Raw genomic sequence first — 20049 nt, forward strand, 5'->3', positions numbered from 1 at the left:
GATGAGCCACTAAAATGTATTATCTTCCTTTTACAAATGAGAAACTGAGGCACAGAGGGGCAAGTTTACTCCAAGACCTCATGGCTCATAAGCAAAGGAGCTAGGACTTGGCCCCAAGGCCATGTGGCCCCAGAATTCATACTCCTTGCTAGACTGCATCTCACACAAGCCTGGAATTTTGTCCACATGGTGATTACTCAAAGAGTGTGGATTAATTGACCACTCTTTCCTAAAAAATTATTTCTCTGAAAGTTTCTTCTGTTAATCTTGTACCACACTCATTTCTGGGTATACTCCTATTTCTGTTTTTATCCTCTATTTCTCGTAAATTTTTAAATAGCTGGCTTAAGATTATCATCGAATACTCCACTCCATGCTGCCTTCTAACCCTCCTATTGTGATCTCCACAGTATATTCTTATCATTGGAGTGATAGTTAGGACTTCTAAAACCAAACTAAATCTGCAGCGGTGATATACTGGCATCCCCAAGACAGCTGGCTCTTTAAGCTGTCTCCTTAATTTCTACATCCCATTGACATCTGAATTCGGCCCATGGAATAATTATAGATTGCAGGTGGGGCAGCCTCCATACCTGCCTCCAATTCTGTTCACTGATTTATGACTCTTTAGCAAATGGATAATTGAGAAAATAAGTTGGGTATTCTGTGACCTCAGCACTAAAAATGAGTCCTGAAAATAGGCTCCTGGCACTGTTTACTTTTCAGGATGAAATATTTTGGGAAGTTTGAGTCAGATGAATAACTTAATGTATAAATAGAAAGCTCCATGCAAAGCAAAAGGAAATGAGGGAATAATTACAGGTAAATGTTTAAGTCTATATTTTAAGGTAATAATAGTAGTTTTTGTTTACTGGGGACTGCCATTAAATCTATCTCTGGAATTGTGCTTTACATATGTTATTCCACTCAATTCCCCCAATATTTTTACCTTGCATATTAATAAAACTATTCAGAGTTGAGTGAGGTTGAGTCATTAGCTCAACATCTCACAATCAGTGAGCAACAGATTGGAGATTAAAGGTCAGTTTGAATTCACAGCTTGTTGGATAAATTATACTTTTTTCAATAATCAATACCAAATGGCTCTCTCAAATAAGAGGTACCAGCATTTGAGGGTAACTCATCTAGTTACTCATCTAGTTCTAGAAAACTAATCTGGGGCCAGAGAAAATGTTTGTCTGAAGTAGAAACTGGGGAAGCTTTATATAAATGATAGGTTCCTAGGCCCCAACTCCAGAGATTTGGAGTTTTAGGGACAGGTACCTAAAACAAAACAAAACAATGTAACAATATCTCTGTTGAGTTTGGAAACCATTGATCTAGAGGACAAAGCCAAGAACCAGGGGACAGAGGTTCTATATTCATTCATATTAGGTAAGTTTCTACCACTCTTTGTGTGTTAGTTTCCCCACTGGCAAAATAAGCTTAAAAATAACCCACCACATCACCTACACACAGGAACTCTGCAGAGGAGAGCAGTTTGCATGAAGTACTTGAGGGATCATGGTAAAGGGCATCTGTCCAGTAATTTACATTGATAATTACTCTCAAGCATAGCATATTAGAATTCACAAAGCACATTGGCTCATTCAACATTCACAACAACCTGTGTAGTCAATATTATTTTATGATGTCCATTTTTCAGATGAAAAAACAAATTTACTTAGCTAATAAGTGGTAAAGTCTTCAGTCACCTAATTGTATGTTTTTCTTATGACACCACACCACTTTCTAAATTATAATTGTTGTTTCCTGGATAAATTAATAATAATAACATAAAGGAAAACTTGATAGGGCAATTACGTGACAGTAAATTGAGATGATAAGGTTGTTGAAGAACTTCAAAAGTCATTAATCTTTAGGAGTAAACAAATCCAAAAATTACTGGCTTATGTCATGCACCTTTGAGAGACAAGTTTTGAAAATCAAGGATATAATGTGGGAAAGCTACTCAGAATGCCTATTCTTTCCAGTAAGGTCACTCTAGAACCATTCATGAATAATAATAAAGTCCCTTACTGAATGTTGAACAAAAGTGAAAGGAAGTTAGTTGAAGACAGTATTTCCTTGAGTTGGCTAACCATGCTCATAGAAATGTATCTGCTTGGAGGTCATTATGAGACTTTAGGATAATACCTGTTATATATAATAATTGTTTAATAAATGTTGTCAATTATTATTATTGTTATTGTTATTTTACCTGGAGACCACTTCCTTTGTGAAGTTTAAACTTTAGAGATCAAATGACAAATTATTACCCTGCAGATCTTTTTGCTATTCCATAATGGCTATTCTTTATGTCTCCTAATTAATGCATTTTCTCTCACCTATTTCCATAGCATAATCCACCCTGTCATTAAAGCTGCTTTTGTGTGTGTTTTCCAAAATTTGGGGAAAAAAATTATTAGCGATGAGAATGTGTGGCCAGGATCCACCTGTTCTTCAGAAGTGCTAGGAAAATGGCCCAGAGGATGGCAACAAGCAAATGCATGCTCTAAGAGGCTAGAGTTTGGCTTTGAGTCGTATTCCCGACAGCAGTGTGCAAGAATTTCCTTTGATTCACATTTTTGACAACATTTAATATGATTAGACATTTCAGTGTTTGCCAATCTGCAAAACAGGGATTGATGGGTCATGATTTCAAGTTGCACTTCCCTGATAACAAACATTGCACATCTTTTTGTTTCCTTGCTTTGTGATTTTTCTTCTGCAAAGTAGCTGTTTCAGTTTTTGTCCATTTTTTTCTATTTTGTTTTATTAAATAATGATTTTTAAAAATTTCTATATATCGTAGATGCTAATTCATTGTCAGTTGTACATATAACACACATTTTCTTCCAGTTTTTGTTTCTTGTTTTTTCCCCAATATTTATGATGTCTTTTAAAGAGCAGAAATTTTTATTTTAAGGTAGCTGAATATATCAGTTTTCCCTTTATGGTTTATCTATAATGCTAAGAGCATATATATTTTTTCCTATATGTTTTCAAAATTATGTAGCTATTCATTTCATGTATAACACCTCTAATCCATAGGAAATTGATTTTTTTATTAAGTAGTTGATTAATATTTTGTTTTGCATGTATCCAGGTAAACATTTACTGAAAAATCAATTCACTCGACACTAGGTGTGAGTGCTAGGTGTGTCATAAATTAAATTGCCATATGAATAAGGATTTATGTCTGGAATATTCTATTCCATTGGATCGTTTATTTATCCACCTTTCCTAACCTCATTCCCTCAAGCTTTTTTTTTTTTTGTTTTAAGGAGTGTCTTGGCTATTTTTGAGTCCTTATTCTTCCATCACCCTTGGAATTAGCTTGGCAGATTCCCCAAGAAATTTTGATGAAACAATTCTTAATGCCTTGACCAAAATTTTAACTAGAATTGAGTTATACTTACAAATTCATTTGAAGCTAATTGACATATTTAATATTCAATATTCCTCTTTATGAACATGGCATTCCTTCTCTTTGCATCTTCTTTTTTTTTTTTTTTTGAGACGGAGTCTGGCTCTGTCGCCCAGGCTGGAGTTCAGTGGCGGGATCTCAGCTCACTGCAAGCTCCGCCTCCCGGGTTTACACGATTCTCCTGTCTCAGCCTCCCGAGTTGCTGGGACTATAGGCGCTCGCCACCTCGCCTGGCTAGTTTTTTGTATTTTTTTTTAGTAGAGACGGGGTTTCACCATGTTAGCCAGGATGGTCTCGATCTGCTGACCTCGTGATCCGCCCGTCTCGGCCTCCCAAAGTGCTGGGACTGCAGGCTAGAGCTGCCGCGCCGGGCCATGCATCTTCTTAAAACCTTTCAAAAAGTTTATAATTTGTCTGTAAAACAAATCCATACTTTCTAAAGGTGTATTTCTTGATGTTTTATACCTTTACTGCTAGTTTGAAAGCACTTTTAAATTACATTTTGTTATTGATAAGAAGTGCATTTGAATTGTAAATACTAATTTTATATTCAGTGTTCTTTCTAAATTGCCTCATTAATTCTAATAATTTATTTGGAGATTCATTTGGATTTTCTCCAAAGATAATCACGTAATTTGCAAATACTTATAATTAAATTTCATCTTTAACGATTTTAATGTACTGTATTTATTTTTCTCCCTTTACTCCAGGTTTAATGAAGGTAGTAATAGTGGTCATCCTCACCATGTTCCTAATCTTAAAGGGAATGCAACTTAATGCCTGCTTTAGGCTTTTTGGGGGTACTCTTTATCAAGTTGATGCAGTTCCCTTCTATTTCAAGATTTCCAATACAACCATAAATGAATGTTGAATTTCAGTGAATAATTTTCTGAATTTATTGAGATTATTTAGTTCCACCTATTTTTGCTTTATATATTTGAGCCTATATTATTTGGTACTATCAACTTTAGAATAATTTATATCTTCTTGAGATCTAAATATATTATCTATTAATAACTCTTGGATATTTGTTTTTTTTCCTGTAAAGTCTTTTTATCTGATATTAATATAGTTACATGAGCTCTGTATTGGTTATTACTTATCTAGTCTCTCTCTCTATGTGTATATATACACGTATATACATATATATGTCTCTATATAGACATATATACACATATATATACATGTATATTTATATTATTTTAATTTTATCTATTTTATATCCATATATTGTCAATGTGTTTTTAAATATAATTTAAACAGGGTATTACATGTAATTTGATAATATTTTCTCCTTTCAAGTATTTTAGTAGAATATACATTAACTCCTGTTGCTGATATATTTCAATTCATTTTTACCACTGTTTTGGGGGTGGGGTGGGGTCTGTTTATTCCTTGCTTGTTTATTCTCGTTTTAATTGTTTTTCTCTTTATTATTTTGCAAGTTAAAATTTCTACTCCAATTATTTTCACATTTACTCGGTATACTTTAACACATACATTTAACCAAGCAATATATTAACTAGTATTTGCCCTTTCACTGGATACAGTCATGTGTCACTTAACAGGGATTCATTCTGAAAAATGCATCCTTAGGTGATTTCATTATTGTGTGAACATCAGAGTGTATTTACACAAACCTAGATAGTATAAGCCTACAAGACACCTAGGCTATACACTATAGCCTGTTGTGGCTAAGCTAAAAATCTGTGCAGTATGTTACTATACCGATACTGTAGGCTGTTGTAACACAATGGAAATTATTTGTGTATCTAAACATAGAAAAGGTACGGTAAAAATGCAGTATAAAACATTAAAAACAGTACAACTTTATAGGGCACTTACTGTGAGGGGAGCTTGGAGGACTGAAAGTTGCTCTGGATGAGTCAGTCAGTGAGTAGTGAGTGAATGTGAAAGCCTAGGATATTACCATACACTACTCTAGAGTTTGGAAACACTGTACACTTAAGCTACACTACATTTATGAAGAAAACAATTTTCTTTCTTTAATTATAAATTAACCATAGCTTACTATAACATTTTTATTTTATAAGCTTTTAAAATTTTTTAACTCTTTGACTTGTAATAACACTCAGCTTAAAACAAACACATTGTACAGCTGTACAAAAATATTTTCTTTATGTCCTTATTCTATAAGCTGTTTTCTATTTTTAATTCTTTATTTTACTTTTTAAACTTTTTTTGTTAAAAACTAAGACACAAACATGCACTTTAGCCTAGGCCACAGGATCAGAATCATCAGCATCACTGTCTTCTACCTCCACATCTTGCCCCATTGGAAGGTCTTCAGTGGCAATAACATGCTTGAAGCTGTCATCCCTTGTGATTAAAATGCCTTCTTCTGAAATACCTCCTGAAGAACCTGCCTGAGGCTTCTTTATGTTTGCCTTTTTTTTTTTCCCTCTAGATCACGGTTTCACAGTGCTGAGGGGGCTACATTTTTCACATATGTAAGTAGATGGAGTACACTTTAAAATAATGTTTAAAAGTATAATACAGTAGATATATAAGCCAGTAACAGTCATTTATTATCCTTATCAAGTATTATGTACTGCAAGTAATTGTTTGTGCTATACTTTTATATGATTAGCAGCACGGTAGGTTTGTTTATACCAGTATCACCACAAACACATGAATAATGGTGCTGCACTGCGACATTATGACAGCTACAATGTCACTAGGCAATAGGAATTTTTCAGCTCCATTATAATATTATGGAGCCACTATCATATATGTAGTCCTGTTGACCAAAATGTTGTTATGCAGCAAATAACTGTATTTCAAAGACCTTGGAATATTTTCAAGTCTGATTATCTTTACCCCAACTTATATGGCATGGCTGTCCATTGCTTTAATTTTATTTTTTTCAAATACTCCAACCTGAATATTGTTGTATACTTATACCAACCAATATTGTGTACTGAGTTTTTTGTTCAACATTCCTTCCTGCTGAAATAATTTTCCTTGTACTCAATATAAAGCCCTTAGGTTTTCCTTAGGGGAAATCTGTGAGTGGTAAATTCTCAACAAAATTTGTGATCTAAAAGTCTTTTAAATTTATTCTCATTCTTTAAAGAGAATTTCACTGGATATAAAATTTTAGTTTGAAGTTTCTTTCTCCTTAACACATGAAATATAATCTTCCATGATCTTCTGATGTCCCCCATTGCTGCTAATGGAAAGTCAGCTATAAGCGTAATAGTTTTTCTTTGTTTGATAATCTGCCTTTTTGCTATCAGCTTTTACAATTCTCTTGTCTCCAAATTTTTTTTTACTTGTAGATTTATTCATTCTATAAGAAGTTAGTAGGACTTGTTAAACTGTCTTTAATTAATTCTGGAAAATAATCATTATGTGCTTGATAATTAATTCTCCTCCCACTATCTCCCTTATTTTATTCTGGAACTCCTTGCACTTGTTGATCTTTACATCCTATATTTTATGCCTTAACTCTCTGGCATTCTGAATGATTTCTTCAGATCTGCTTTCCAGTGTACTAGTTTTTCCTTCTACAAGTGTCTAATGATTTGTTTAAGCCAATCTCTTGAGTTTTTTCTTGTAAAATTATTTTATTATTTTACTACTTTTGCATTTACATTTAACATACATAATTTATTTTTATATACAGTGTACTGAGAAAAAAGTCAGAAAATAAGATTAAAAAATCTTTGTATGTAATGATCAATCTGGATACCCAGAATCCCAAAGTTGCAGTAAAATCTATTAGAATGAATAAGATTTGGTCAAGTACCTTCTTAATATATCTGGTATGAATAACTTTTCCTTTCTATACCAAAACGTGTCGGTAGATGGAAATGAAAGTATTTTACTTAGTATGTTACCTTTAAGAACAAATTTAATAATAAGTTATCTAATAAAAACGTTATCAGAAACATATAAAAACTGTAAAATATTATCAAACGTATAAAGTAAGAACTAACTAGAAAGATTCATAGTAGTGGAGAAGAACTCTTAACAACATCCAAAAATCAATTTTCCCCAAATTAATTAATAAATGTAATGCAACTGCAATTACATTCCCAATAAGATAATTTTGAAATTGCATAAAATGTTCCTGTCAAATGGGAAAAATGCTCAAAAAATAGCAAGGAAAAAAGTCTGAAAAACGAGAACAGTGAGGACAGAACTTGTCCTACCAATATCAAATATGATGTGCTATATTCATATCAGTAACAACTAATATAATGTATATTTTGTTTCAATAGGAAAATATTACATCCTCTTTCATCTTCCTTTTTCACATTTCTATCTGTATTTTCTAATCCAAGTGATGTTTCACTCTTCTAGGAAAATATTAATGACCCCTATTGGTTTTAATGACTCACTTCTGTATTTCCAAAACACATAGCTTTAATCAAACTCAGTTCTACCTACTTTATGTCATTCTGATACAGAAGGGAAGCACTGGGAAAGGAAGGACATGGTCCCTTTAAGTGATATGGAAAGTGGGAAGGGAAGTGCTGGGTAGAGGAGGGCGTGATCCCTGGCTAGGGTTCCACCCCAGGGCCTATGCCCATAGACCTAAGTGAAGACAGCATTTTTGTTTTCCTGCCCAAATGTTGGATTTCTCAAGGCCACCCTGGACTGCCGTGTCCCCATCCTATGCCTATAAACCCCGCACCCCGCGCCCCTAGCAGGCAGACACACAGGCAGCTGGACATCGAGAAGAGCACATCAGTGAAGGAACATACAAAAGTCTGGAAGTTGAAAGGAACGCACCGACATGACTTCACACCGGCAGGCCACTGACCAGCAGCAACAGAACCATGTGGAGTTTGATCGCGGCAGTTGGAGGAGAGCCCGGGCCACCGAGCAGCCCAACTCCAGGAGAAAACTATCTCCCTTCGGACTCCCCCATCTGCTGAGAGCTACTTCCGCTGAATAAAGCCTTGCATTCATTGTGCAAGCCCACATGTGATCTGAGTCTTCCGGTACACCAGGGCAAGAACCCCCGGGTTACAGACAGCCTTCTGTCCTTGTGATAAGGCAGGGGTCTAATTGAGCAGATGGCTAAACTAAAAAAGCACCCTGTAACACATGCTCACTGGGGTTTCAACTGTAAACATTCACCCTTAGACACTGCCATGGGGTCAGAGCTACACAACCTGCCCATCTATATGCTCCCCTAGAGGTCTGAGGAGTGGGCACTGAAGAAGTGAGCCATTCGCCCTGTTGCATGCCCTGTGAGGGGGGCAAGGGAACTTTTCCCCTTTCAATTCTGTGATGCTTTCCTAAATTCCTGTTTATTTTTTCAAAAACAAAAATAGGTCTTTGAAGGCAAACCCCATGTGGAAGATTTCTTCTGTATATGCTATAGCTCTAGAACGTTGGTAGGCAGAGAGACTAGTGTTCAGCAAGTGTTTACAGGTGTAGTGACATTGATGTGCAAACAGTTAAACTTAAGATGTGATGTTATTTAAGGTGATTCCCATGCAAGCACCAGAACTCATCGGAGACATATCTCCCTCTTCACATCACCGCAGGACTCTAAGCTCTTGGAGCTGAGTCATATTATTTTCTGGAAAACCCAACGGGGGATAGGAGTAGGTATTCAACAAATGTTTGCTTATTGAATAAAAGAAAACTGAATACAAAAAAATTTTTTTAATGAGTCAGACAAAGAGAAATATAGGAAGGAAGAAAGGGATGGGAGGAAGGGAGAGAGAGAGAAAGGAAAGAAAAGTTGATTGATGTAGTCCCTGATTGATTTGTAACAATAGAGTTTCAGGGAAAAGAAAGGTGAAATTTTTAAAAGCCAATATAGGAAAACAAAAATACATCAGAAAGCATATTTAAGTCAGAAACATATTGTGCTTGGCAACCATTTGGTGCACAAATGAAAGCACTGTTGCCCAGTCAGCTAAATGCACATTAGACACAGTTCAATTAAGAGGTGTTGTCGGATAGCCAGTTTTACTGGAAAAGGTGTTTTGGTCAGCTGAATTTTCCCTTCACAGATCACTGGGAGAAAAGAAGTCCCAATGGATCCAGTCAAGCAGATGTACTTGGATTAGCTTCTTCCAGGAAATGGACTATTCCAAATAATTTTTAGGCACATTGGACAGTTACATTGTTTCTTGCATGTGACACGTTGTCCTTTAATTAGTTCTTTCTCTCAACAAGAGACTGCTGACTCCAAACTGGGAAGAAACCCATTCACCAGCAAAATGCTGCTGAATTCACTCTGATAGTTTTTAAATCTCTCATCATATGGCAATGATGAAGCCAGTATTGTTACCACAAGACTCAGATATATCTATCTCCCAAGATGATTTCTCTTTAAGATGCAATAAAAGGGACCCTTTCTCCCCGTTTATTAGCATCTGAGATGAAATGAAAGCCAGAGAAACAAAGGGAGGAAGGAAAGAGAATTTACTACCTTTATAAGCTGAAATTGGAACTATATTTCAATAAATCTCTTTTATTGCTTATACTTCACCAGTTTTAATTCAGAATGGGATGAGGTCAGTGATGGATTAAAGATAAGTAGACCTTGTTTAATCTTCAATGAGTCATGCTTATACAAAAATACCTGCTATCTGGGTCATTTAGCCATGACCAAATTATCATCCTTTCTTGTTAGCAATATTTCTCAATTTTATCTTCAGTTCTTTAAATAGGATCAGAAACTTCTTGCAATTTATGTCTACAGAGTAATAATTAAAGTGAAAGTAATGTTGCAAAGGCTCAAGGGTGATGTTTTTATCTGTGCCTGCCCCACCTCCCCAGAAATATGAAGAACCCTTTATCTGCAGCCTGAAAAAACCAGAAAAAAAAATAGACAACAGAATCTATATTTTCCAGAGACTGGTAACAATGTATTAAGAAAAATATTCAGAAATTAGCAGGAAACCAGTTTTAAGGATTTTTTTAAAATATTTTTTTTCTAGAGTAGAATCAAAGAAGACAAGCTGACACTTAACAGGCTATCCTGAGAACTAAATTATCTATTGGCTGTGAAGCCCTTAAAAAGCATTGTGTGATTTACTTATGTAAGGTGCTATAGTTAAGCCTGTGAGGAAAGGGAGAGTGTTGGATGGCCCCAAGTAAAGGTACTCCAAAGTCTGATTACAAAATTCAAACATTTTATTTATAGAGTAGGTGTTCACAATATTCAATAATCAATGAATTAATGTAGTTAAGGTCATTATGGTTTAGAAATAGTTTCTTAAAAAGAAAATCAGGCACCTTCTGATTTAATAAAACTTTGATGCAAATTGGAACATGATGTAATATTTTAATATTGGGATCCTTGGGTAACTTGCTAATAGAAAATATTGAGAGTAAGAGGATAAAAAATTATCTAGGCCATTCAAGAGGTGAGAAAACTGAGAACTGTTTTTTTTTCTTTTGTTTTCGTGCCTCCCGAGTGACTGGTACTACAGGCGCATGCCAACATATCCAGCTAATTTTTGTATTTTCTTTTGGTAGAGATGGGGTTTCACTGTGTTGGCCAGGTTGGTCTCGAACTTTTGACCTTAAGCAATCTACCCACCTCAGCCTCCCAAAGGGCTGGGATTACGGGTGTGAGCCTGCGCCTGGCCCAGAGAATGGTTAATGATCAATTGTCTTTCCTTCACTTCATGTGTTCCTGGTGATGCCATCAGTCTTAATAGCCTGACCCCTCCTTCTCTCCATGAGATTGATCTCATGAAATCAGCAAGGCTGTCAGACTCTGGTGATCTAAATGTTAAGAATAAAACTGTCTCTGAGTTTATGCTGCTAAATCAGTTCCCTAGTTTTGAACTTCTCAGAGTCTGATAACTCAGTTATTCCTTTAATTTTGTCAACTATATAATACAGTACATACTATACAACTACAGTACATTCTTTTTGAGTCTTCTTGAGTTTGCCAAAGTTGATTTCTGATGTTTAAAATCAGAGGTCACTATTGCTAATAACACTGTCACCTGCAGAAATGTGTTCTGGCAGGTGGGTATTTCATAAGAGTCTTAAACTCTCTTTATTTAGATTTCTTGTATTTACTCTAAGCAACTTCTGATTACTACTTTAGTTTCCTTATTTCTTGACCATTGGAGGCAGCTCTTCAGAATGCTATCATTTTTTATTAAATTTTTATATCAGTTCTTGCTGCACAACAAACTGCTCCAAAACTTGAAACTTAATGGCTTAAAACAATTAATCTCACTTTCATGCTTAGGGAACTGCTGAGGGTCCTCTGATCCAAGCCAGGCAAAGCTGGCCTCGTCCTCAGGCTACAATGTTGTGCCTAGTTCTTCTCCACAAACCTTCTATCCTTGGCCAGCAGGCTATCCATGCTATGTTCTTCTCAGGGAGAAGTGCAAGATAGCAACACTCACTGTGCAAACACCCTTCGAGTCTTTCCTATAATAATACCCCTTCTACTGACATCACATTAGCCAAAAGGTCACATGATCAAAGCCATGCTGGGAAGCTATATTAGGAAGTTCTTTTTACCTATGGTAGAAGGAAGAAGAGAGTGAATATTTGCTGTAAGGCATTCTAAATTATCACATTCCACCTTGCATGCATATTTTAATATCTTTCCACACACAAATGTGGGTCCCCCACGAGCATTCCCAAGAGTCTCATTCAATCCCAGCCTCAAGATCAAAGTCCAGAATCACGTTCTGGTCTACATCACGTTCGGATGAGGCTCATATTCTACAGACCTAAAAACTTTCAAGACAATCTGCCCTCCACACACTGATTATACAATGGGATGGAAACAGAATAACCGCAATATATGCTCCTATTTTGAAAGGGAAAGCATGGAAGGCACCTCATAGTCACTAGTCCAGAGCAATTCTGAAATCATGCATTCCTACTTAAATTATACAAACAGAAAAGTTCTAGGTCGAATGGACAAAAGACAAATTTTATTTATAAAAACAGAGAATCATGGCCCCCCAATCAGCTTCCAGACTTAAGCCAGTTTGCAGACCCAGAATCCCTTGAATGAGGGGGAGGCTGGGTCCCACTGAGGAAGGATTTCACTTCATCACTGACAATTTGTGCAGTGAATCACTCTCACACCCTTCCCCAAGGAGACGTCCGGGTTTTTACCAGGGTAACTGTGCAGTGGGGAAAGGGAAATGATCAGACATTTCAGGGACTACTGGACACTGGCTCTGAGCTGATGTTGATTCCAGGGGACCTAAAATGTCATTGTGGTCCTCCAGTTAAAGTAGGGACTTATGGAGGTCAGGTAATTAATGGAGTTTTAGCTCGGATCTGACGTACAGTGGATCCAGTGGATCCCCGGACTCATCCTGTCCTCATTTTCCCAGTGCTGGAATGCATAATTGGCATAGACACACTTAGCAGCTAGTAGAACCCCCACATTGGCTCCCTGACTGGTAGGGTGAAGGCTTCTATGGTGGGAAAGGACAAATGGAAGCCATTAGAGCTGCCTCTACCCAAATTTACTATTACTAGAAAATTTTCTAGAAAAATTTTCTACAGTTTTCTAGAAAAATAGTAAGTCAGAAACAATATTTCATCCCTGCAGAGATTGTGGATATCAGTGTCACCAACAAGGACTTGAAAGATGCAGGGGCGGTGATTCCCACCACATCCCCATTCAACTCTCTCATTTGGCCTGTGCAGAAGATGGATCTTGCAGAATGACAGTGGATTATCATGAGCTTAACTAAGTGGAGACTCCAATTGCAGCTGCTATACAAGGTGTGGTTTCATTGCTTGAGCAAATTAACACAACTCCTGGTACCTGGTATGCAGTCATTGACTTGGCAAATGCCTTTTTCTCCATTCCTGTCCGTAAGGCCCACTAGAAGCAATTTGCCTTCAGCTGGCAAGGCCAGCAACATACCTTTGCTGTCCTACCTCAGGGTGTATCATCTCTGGCTTTGTGTCATAATCTTATTCGGAGAGACCTTGATCACTTTTTGCTTCCAAAAGATATCACACTGGTCCATTACATTGATGATATTATGCTAATTGGATCCAGTGAACAAGAAGTAGCAAACACACTGGATTTATCGGTGAGACATTTGCATGCCAGAGGATGGGAAATTCAGGGACCTTCTACCTCAGTAAAATTTCTTGGGGTCCAGTGGTGTAGGGCTTGTCCTTCTAAGGTGAAGGAAAAGTTGCTGCATTTGGCCACCCCTACAACCAGGAAAGTGGTACAATGCCTAGTGGGCCTATTTGGATTTTGGAGACAACACAATCCTCATTTGGGTGTGTTACTCTGGCCCATTTATCAAATGACCCAAAAGGGGGGTCCAGAACAAGAGAAGGCTCTGCAATGGGTCCAGGCTGCTGTGCAAGCTGCTCTGACACCTGGGCCATATGACCCAGCAGATCCAATGGTGTTTGAGGTGTCAGTGGCAGATAGGGATGCTGTTTGGAGCTTTTGGCAGGCCTCCATAGGTGAATCACAGCAGAGGGCTCTAGGATTTTGGAGCAAGGCCCTCCAATCTTCTGCAAATAACTATTCTCCTTTTGAAAGTCAGCTCTTGGCCAGTTACTGGGCTTTGGTGGAAACTGAACATTTGACTATGGGTCATCAAGTCACCATGTGACCTGAACTGCCTATCATGAACTGGGTGCTTTCTGGGCCATCTAGCCATAAAGTGGGTTGTGCACATCAGTATTCCATCACCAAATGGAAGTAGTATACATGATCAGACTCGAGCAGGTCCTGAAGGAACAAGTAACTTACATGAGGAAGTGGCTCAAATGCCCATGGTCTCCACTCCTGCCTTCTCTCCCCCAGCCTGCACCGATGGCCTCATGGAGAGTTCCCCATGATCAGTTGACAGAGGAAGAGAAGACTAGGGGCTGGTTCACAGATGATTCTGCATGATATGCAGGCACCACCCAAAAGTAGACAGCTGTAGCACTGCAGCCCCTTTCTAGGACCTCCCTGAAGGACAGGGGTGAAGGGAAATCTCCCCAGTGGGCAGAACTTCGAGTAGTGCACCTGGTTGTGCCCTTTGCATGGAAGGAGAAATGGCCAGATGTGTGATTATATACGAATTCATGGGCTCTGGCCAATGGTTTGGCTGGATGGTCAAGGACTTGGAAGAAGCATGATTGGAAAATTGGTGACACAGAAATATGGAGAAGAGGCATGTGGATGGACCTCTCTGAGTGGTCAAAAACTGTAAAGATATTTGTATCCCATGTGAGTGCTCACCAATGGGTTACCTCAGCAAAGGAGGATTTTAATAATCAAGTGTATAGGATGACCTGTTCTGTGGACACCACTCAGCCTCCTTCCCCAGCCACCCTTGTCATCTCCCAATGGGCTCATGAACAAAGTGGCCACGGTAGCAGGAATGGAGGTTATGCATGGGCTTAGCACATGGACCTCCACTCACAAAGGCTGACCTGGCTACAGCCACTGCTGAGTGCCCAATTTGCCAGCAGCAAAGACCAACACTGAGCCCTTGATATGACACCATTCTTTGGGGTGATCAGCCAGCTACCTGGTGGCAGGTTGATTATATTGGACCTCTTCCATCATTGGAAAGGGCAGAGGTTTGTCCTCACTGGAATAGACACTTACTCCAGATATGGATTTGCCTATCCTGCATGCAATGCTTCTGCCAAGACTACCATCTGCAGACTCATAAAATGCTTTATCCAACGTCATGGTATTCCATACAGCATTGCCTCTGACCAAGGCCCTCACTTTACGGCTAAATGAGTGGGACAGTGGGCTCATGCTTATGGAATTCACCGGTCTTACCATGTTCTCCATTATCCTGAAGCAGCTGAATTGATGGAATGATGGAATGATCTTTTGAAGTCATAATTACAATGCCAACTAGGTGACAATACTTTGCAGGGCTGGAGCAAAGTTCTCCACAAGGCTGTGTATTCTCTGAATCAGCATCCAATATATGGTATTGTTTCTCTCATAGCCAGGATTCATGGATTCAGGAATCAAGGGGCAGAAGTGAAAGTGGCACCACTCACCATCACCTCTAGTGATCCACTAGCGAAATGTTTGCTTCCTGTTCCTGTGACATTATGTTCTGCTGGCCTAGAGGTCTTAGTTCCAGAGCAAGGAACACTACTATCAGGAGACACAAGAATGATTCCATTAAACTGGAAGTTAAGATTGCCACCTGGACACAGGACTCCTCCTACCTTTAAATCAGCAGGCTTAGAAGGGAGTTACAGTGTTGGCTGGGGCAATTGATCCGGACTATCAAGATGAAATCAGTCTACTACTCCACAATGGAGGTAAGGAAGAGTATGCATGGAATACAGGAGATCCATTAGGACATTTCTTAGTATTACCATGCCCTGTGATTAGGATCAATAATGGGAAACTACAACAGCCCAATCCAGGCAGGACTACAAATGGTCCAGACCCTTCAGGAATGAAAGTTTGGGTTCCTCTGCCAAGACAAAAACCACAACCTGCTGAGGTGCTTGCTGAAGACAAAGGGAATACAGAATGGGTAGTAGAAGAAGGTAGTCATCAATACCAGCTATGACTACGTGACCAGCTGCAGAAATAAGAACCGTAACTGTCATGAGTATTTCCTCCTTCTTTTGTTAAAAGCATGTTTGTGCATGTTTACATTTGTACTAAGAAAATATCTTCATTTTATTTCCCTTTCCTTTATCATGTGACACGAGATTTATTGACTTCATGTCAGCATTTAAGTATGTTAACTTCATGTAATAATATTTGGGTTGGGGATCGGTGCATTTCCAGTTGTACGAAGGATAGTTGTATTATGTTAGGCATAATTATGACCTCATTGTTGTCTTTATTTGAAGATTATGTATGATCTCAGGAGATGTGTATGGGTTCGGGTTGACAAGGGGTTGACTCGTGATGGTTAACACTGAGTGTCAACTTGATTGGATTGAAGGATATGAAGTATTAATTCTGGGTGTGCCTGTGAGGGTGTTGCCAAAAGAGATTAACATTTGAGTCAGTGGGCTGGGGAAGGCAGATCTACCCTTAATTTGGTGGGCACAATCTAATCAGCTTATGGATACAAAGCAGGCAGAAAAAATGAAAAGAAGAGATTGACCTAGGCTCCTAGCCTACATCTTTCTCCTGTGCTGGATGCTTCCTGCCCTGAAACACCAGAATCTAAGTTCTTCAGCTTTGGGACTTGGACTGGCTCTCCTTGCTTCTCAGCTTGCAGACAGCCTATTGTGAGACCTTTGTGATCATGTAAGTTAATACTTAATATACTCCCATATAGAATATATATATGTTATATATATAATATATACATCCTATTAGTTCTGTACCTGTAAGAGAACCCTGACTAATACAGAGTTCTCCATCTCTTCTTCAATTCAGTAAGCAAAATGGTACCTACTTTACAGTGTTTCTGTGAAGATTGAATAAAATTGTGCACTAACAATTGCCTAACATAGGACAGTGGATTTGCTCTGCCAACAAGGTTCTGAACCCCTTATAAGCTGCCTTCCAGTCCTGCTTAGCCTGGGAAACCAAAGAATTATATCCCTCATAATCCACTGCAGCAAAATTTCTGAATGTGAGTTGAACTTCACCAATTGGATACGATTGTATGAATCTTTAGTGTAGAAGGGAGATAAATAGAAAGAGAGCCGGAATATGACGTGGTTATTTTGCTGGCGAGGATCATGGCAACGGTGGTAAAATTCTGGATCTGGCACCTCTAGTGGTGACTTCCCTGATTCAGCAGCTTTGTGTTCATGGCCGAGGTGTTGACAGGAGCCATGTCAACTACTTTCCTGATTCTGCAGTTCCTTGAAAGTGGAGAGAGCAGCAGCTCCTTGGCAGGCCAGTTCTTTGGTGTGGTGTTAAAGTCATTTCTGGAAGCTCAATCCGAGTCTGTTTCTTCAGCCCTGCCAATAATTCTGTGAATGGTCTGTAACTGTTAATAAATCCATTTTTGCTTAAACTAGCTATAGAGGATTTGGTTTTTACAATTAGGAACCGTGATTAATATTGTAAGCAATAAGCTTATGAGTTACGTCTAAAGATATGTCTCATGGAAGGCATCCTTTTAGGGAATAAGTTTTGGTTTAGTGGGAAACTCATGGCTTTGGGGGACATCGTATATTCAGATCCAGATGCCTTGTGAGTCATGGAACCCCAGGCAAATTATTACCCTTGTCTGAAGTTCGGGCTTCTCATCCGTAAAATGTTGTTAATAGTATCAATATAAATGATTTATTATTAAAATATCTATTAACTGTTTACTAAATGTCAACTCTTTTTTTAACTTTTAGGTTCAGGGGTACATATGCAGGTTTGTTATATAGGTAAATTGCATGTCCTGGTGGCTTGGTGTATGGATTATTTCATTACCCAGGTAATAAGCATAGCACATGATAGGTAGTTTTGCAATCCTCACCCTTCTCCCACACTCTACCCTCAAGTAGGTCCTCATGTCTGTTGTTCCCTTCTTTGTTTCCTTATGTACTCAATGTTCAACTTCTACTTATAAGTGAGAATATGCAGTTTTTGGTTTTCTGTTTCTACGTTAGTTTGCTTAGGATAATGACCTCCAGCTCCTTCCAGGTCGCTGCAAAGGACATGATCTCACTATCTTTTCTAGCTGCAAAATATTCCATGGTATATATGCACCACATTTTTTAATCCAGTCTACCATTGATTGGAACTACATGTCAACTCTTTAAAAAAATTTTTTTGAACCAAATAGACTAATGCCTGTTTTCATAGAGCTCAAACTCCAGTGGGAAGATAAAGACAATGAAATATAGAAATAACGATACATACTCTGTCAATAAGTACTTTGAGAAGAAAAATAAGCTAGAGGAAGAGACTGGAGTACAATGTGGGGCAGGTGGATCCTGTTTCATGTAGTGTGGTCAGGGAAGGCTACTTTGAGTTGAGACCTGAAGGATGTCAGAGCAAAAGAGACGTGGATATCTGAAGTAAAAGAGTGCTAGGCAGATGGAAAGCATGCTTTTCACATTTAAGGACCAGCTGGAAGGCCAGTAAGTGATGGAAAGAATGGTTGGCAATGAGGCTAGAGTGTTAGCAGGTTAGAACCATGAACCAGATCGGGGTTCTCAAAACACTGAAAGGCCTTCGTATTTCATGGGGATTGACAATAAGATATAGGGTTGGTCACAATGGCTCATGCCTGTAATCCCAGCTTTTTGGGAGGCCAAAGTGAGAAGATCACTTGAGGCCAGGAATTCAAAAGTAAGATATAAAATGTCCACCTCCTAGCCTGGCACAACCGAGTTCCCTTTTCCTTCCTCCACAAAGGTAGTTTAATACTATGATATAAGTGGGACTCTTAGGCACCACTGCAGTCTTATTTTTCCTGTGCATTCTTCTCCTCTCTCCAGAAAATTGTAAAAATCTTACTCATCTTCACAGGCTACCAATTTATTTTTCTTAGAACAGACCAGTCTTTAATAACCCAGTGAATATGAGGTGTGTAAAGGGAAAGAAAAGTATAGAAAGTAAAAAGTAAGAAACTAAAGAAAAATGTTGATGTCGTCCTCTGGACTGACATCCTGACACTTCACAAGAGAACAGCTTTGACAAATATTTGTAGCATGTGAGAAAAGTAATTTATCAGCTGTTCTGCTAAAGTCAACAGACTTCTCTGCATTGCATCTTTGACACAGAACAGAACCAGCTGTCTCCTGGCCTTGTCTCTCTTGTCAGACCTTTATGTGAAGCCCTTCTTCTGCTTGTGATGTTTCTTCTCTCTGGATTGACCTTGCTTCTTTTTGCCTGACAAAATCTTTTTGATTTTTTTTTTAACAATAATTAAGACCTAGCTTCAGTGCCTTCTTCTCTGTAAAGCCTTCTTTGATTCCCCAGGGTAGTGTTGGTCAACTCTGCTCTCTGTTCTCAGAGCATTTTCTTATCTTTATTGTTATACTTAGTCTTTCCTGTCTCTCCCACTAGGCTGTGAGCTCCTCGAGACATGATTATGTCTCATTTATATTGGTTTCCTCATCATCTTTTCATTATTATCATTCGTATTTATTTTGAGTGCTGGCAAAAATGTTTGTTGACAGATGATTGAAAAGAAGAAAAGGAAGGGAGGAAGGAATGAAGGAAGGAAGGAAGGAAGGAAGGAAGGAAGGAAGGAAGGAAGTTTGGTTATTTATATTCTTTGTTGCATGCCTTTCAAACACTTTTTGAAAGAGACAGAATATTTTAAACATTCAAGGAAGCATAAAACCCTTAGAAAACTATAAACATATGTGGGCATTTGGTGATGATGACAACCAAGGATTCTTGCTGGAGATAGACAATTTTAGAGAGATCACATTTTCTATAAGAAATACTTCTTTTGAAAAACCTTAACATTCCTAATTCACTCTGCCTGAAATTATGCTAAATTTCTTCCTGTTCCCTAAAAAGAAAAAAAATAGATTTGCATATTTTCTTTAAGATGAGCAAAAATTTCCTAATTATCTTTATTCAAACAAAACATTGATCTGAGAAATCTGACTTGCCTAATAAAACGCTAAGTCCTGATTTATCTCATCACTTGGTATTCTGGCAGATGCAATAAAGACAATTTCCACTGAAGGACAGTTTTCTTTTTTTCAAGTTGTTTTGTCTGTTCTGAGCTTTATTTCAACAAACCTGAATCAAAGATCTGAAA

This window comes from Macaca fascicularis, chromosome 1 (assembly GCF_037993035.2).
Source record: "Macaca fascicularis isolate 582-1 chromosome 1, T2T-MFA8v1.1".
Classification (NCBI taxonomy): Eukaryota; Metazoa; Chordata; class Mammalia; order Primates; family Cercopithecidae; genus Macaca; species Macaca fascicularis.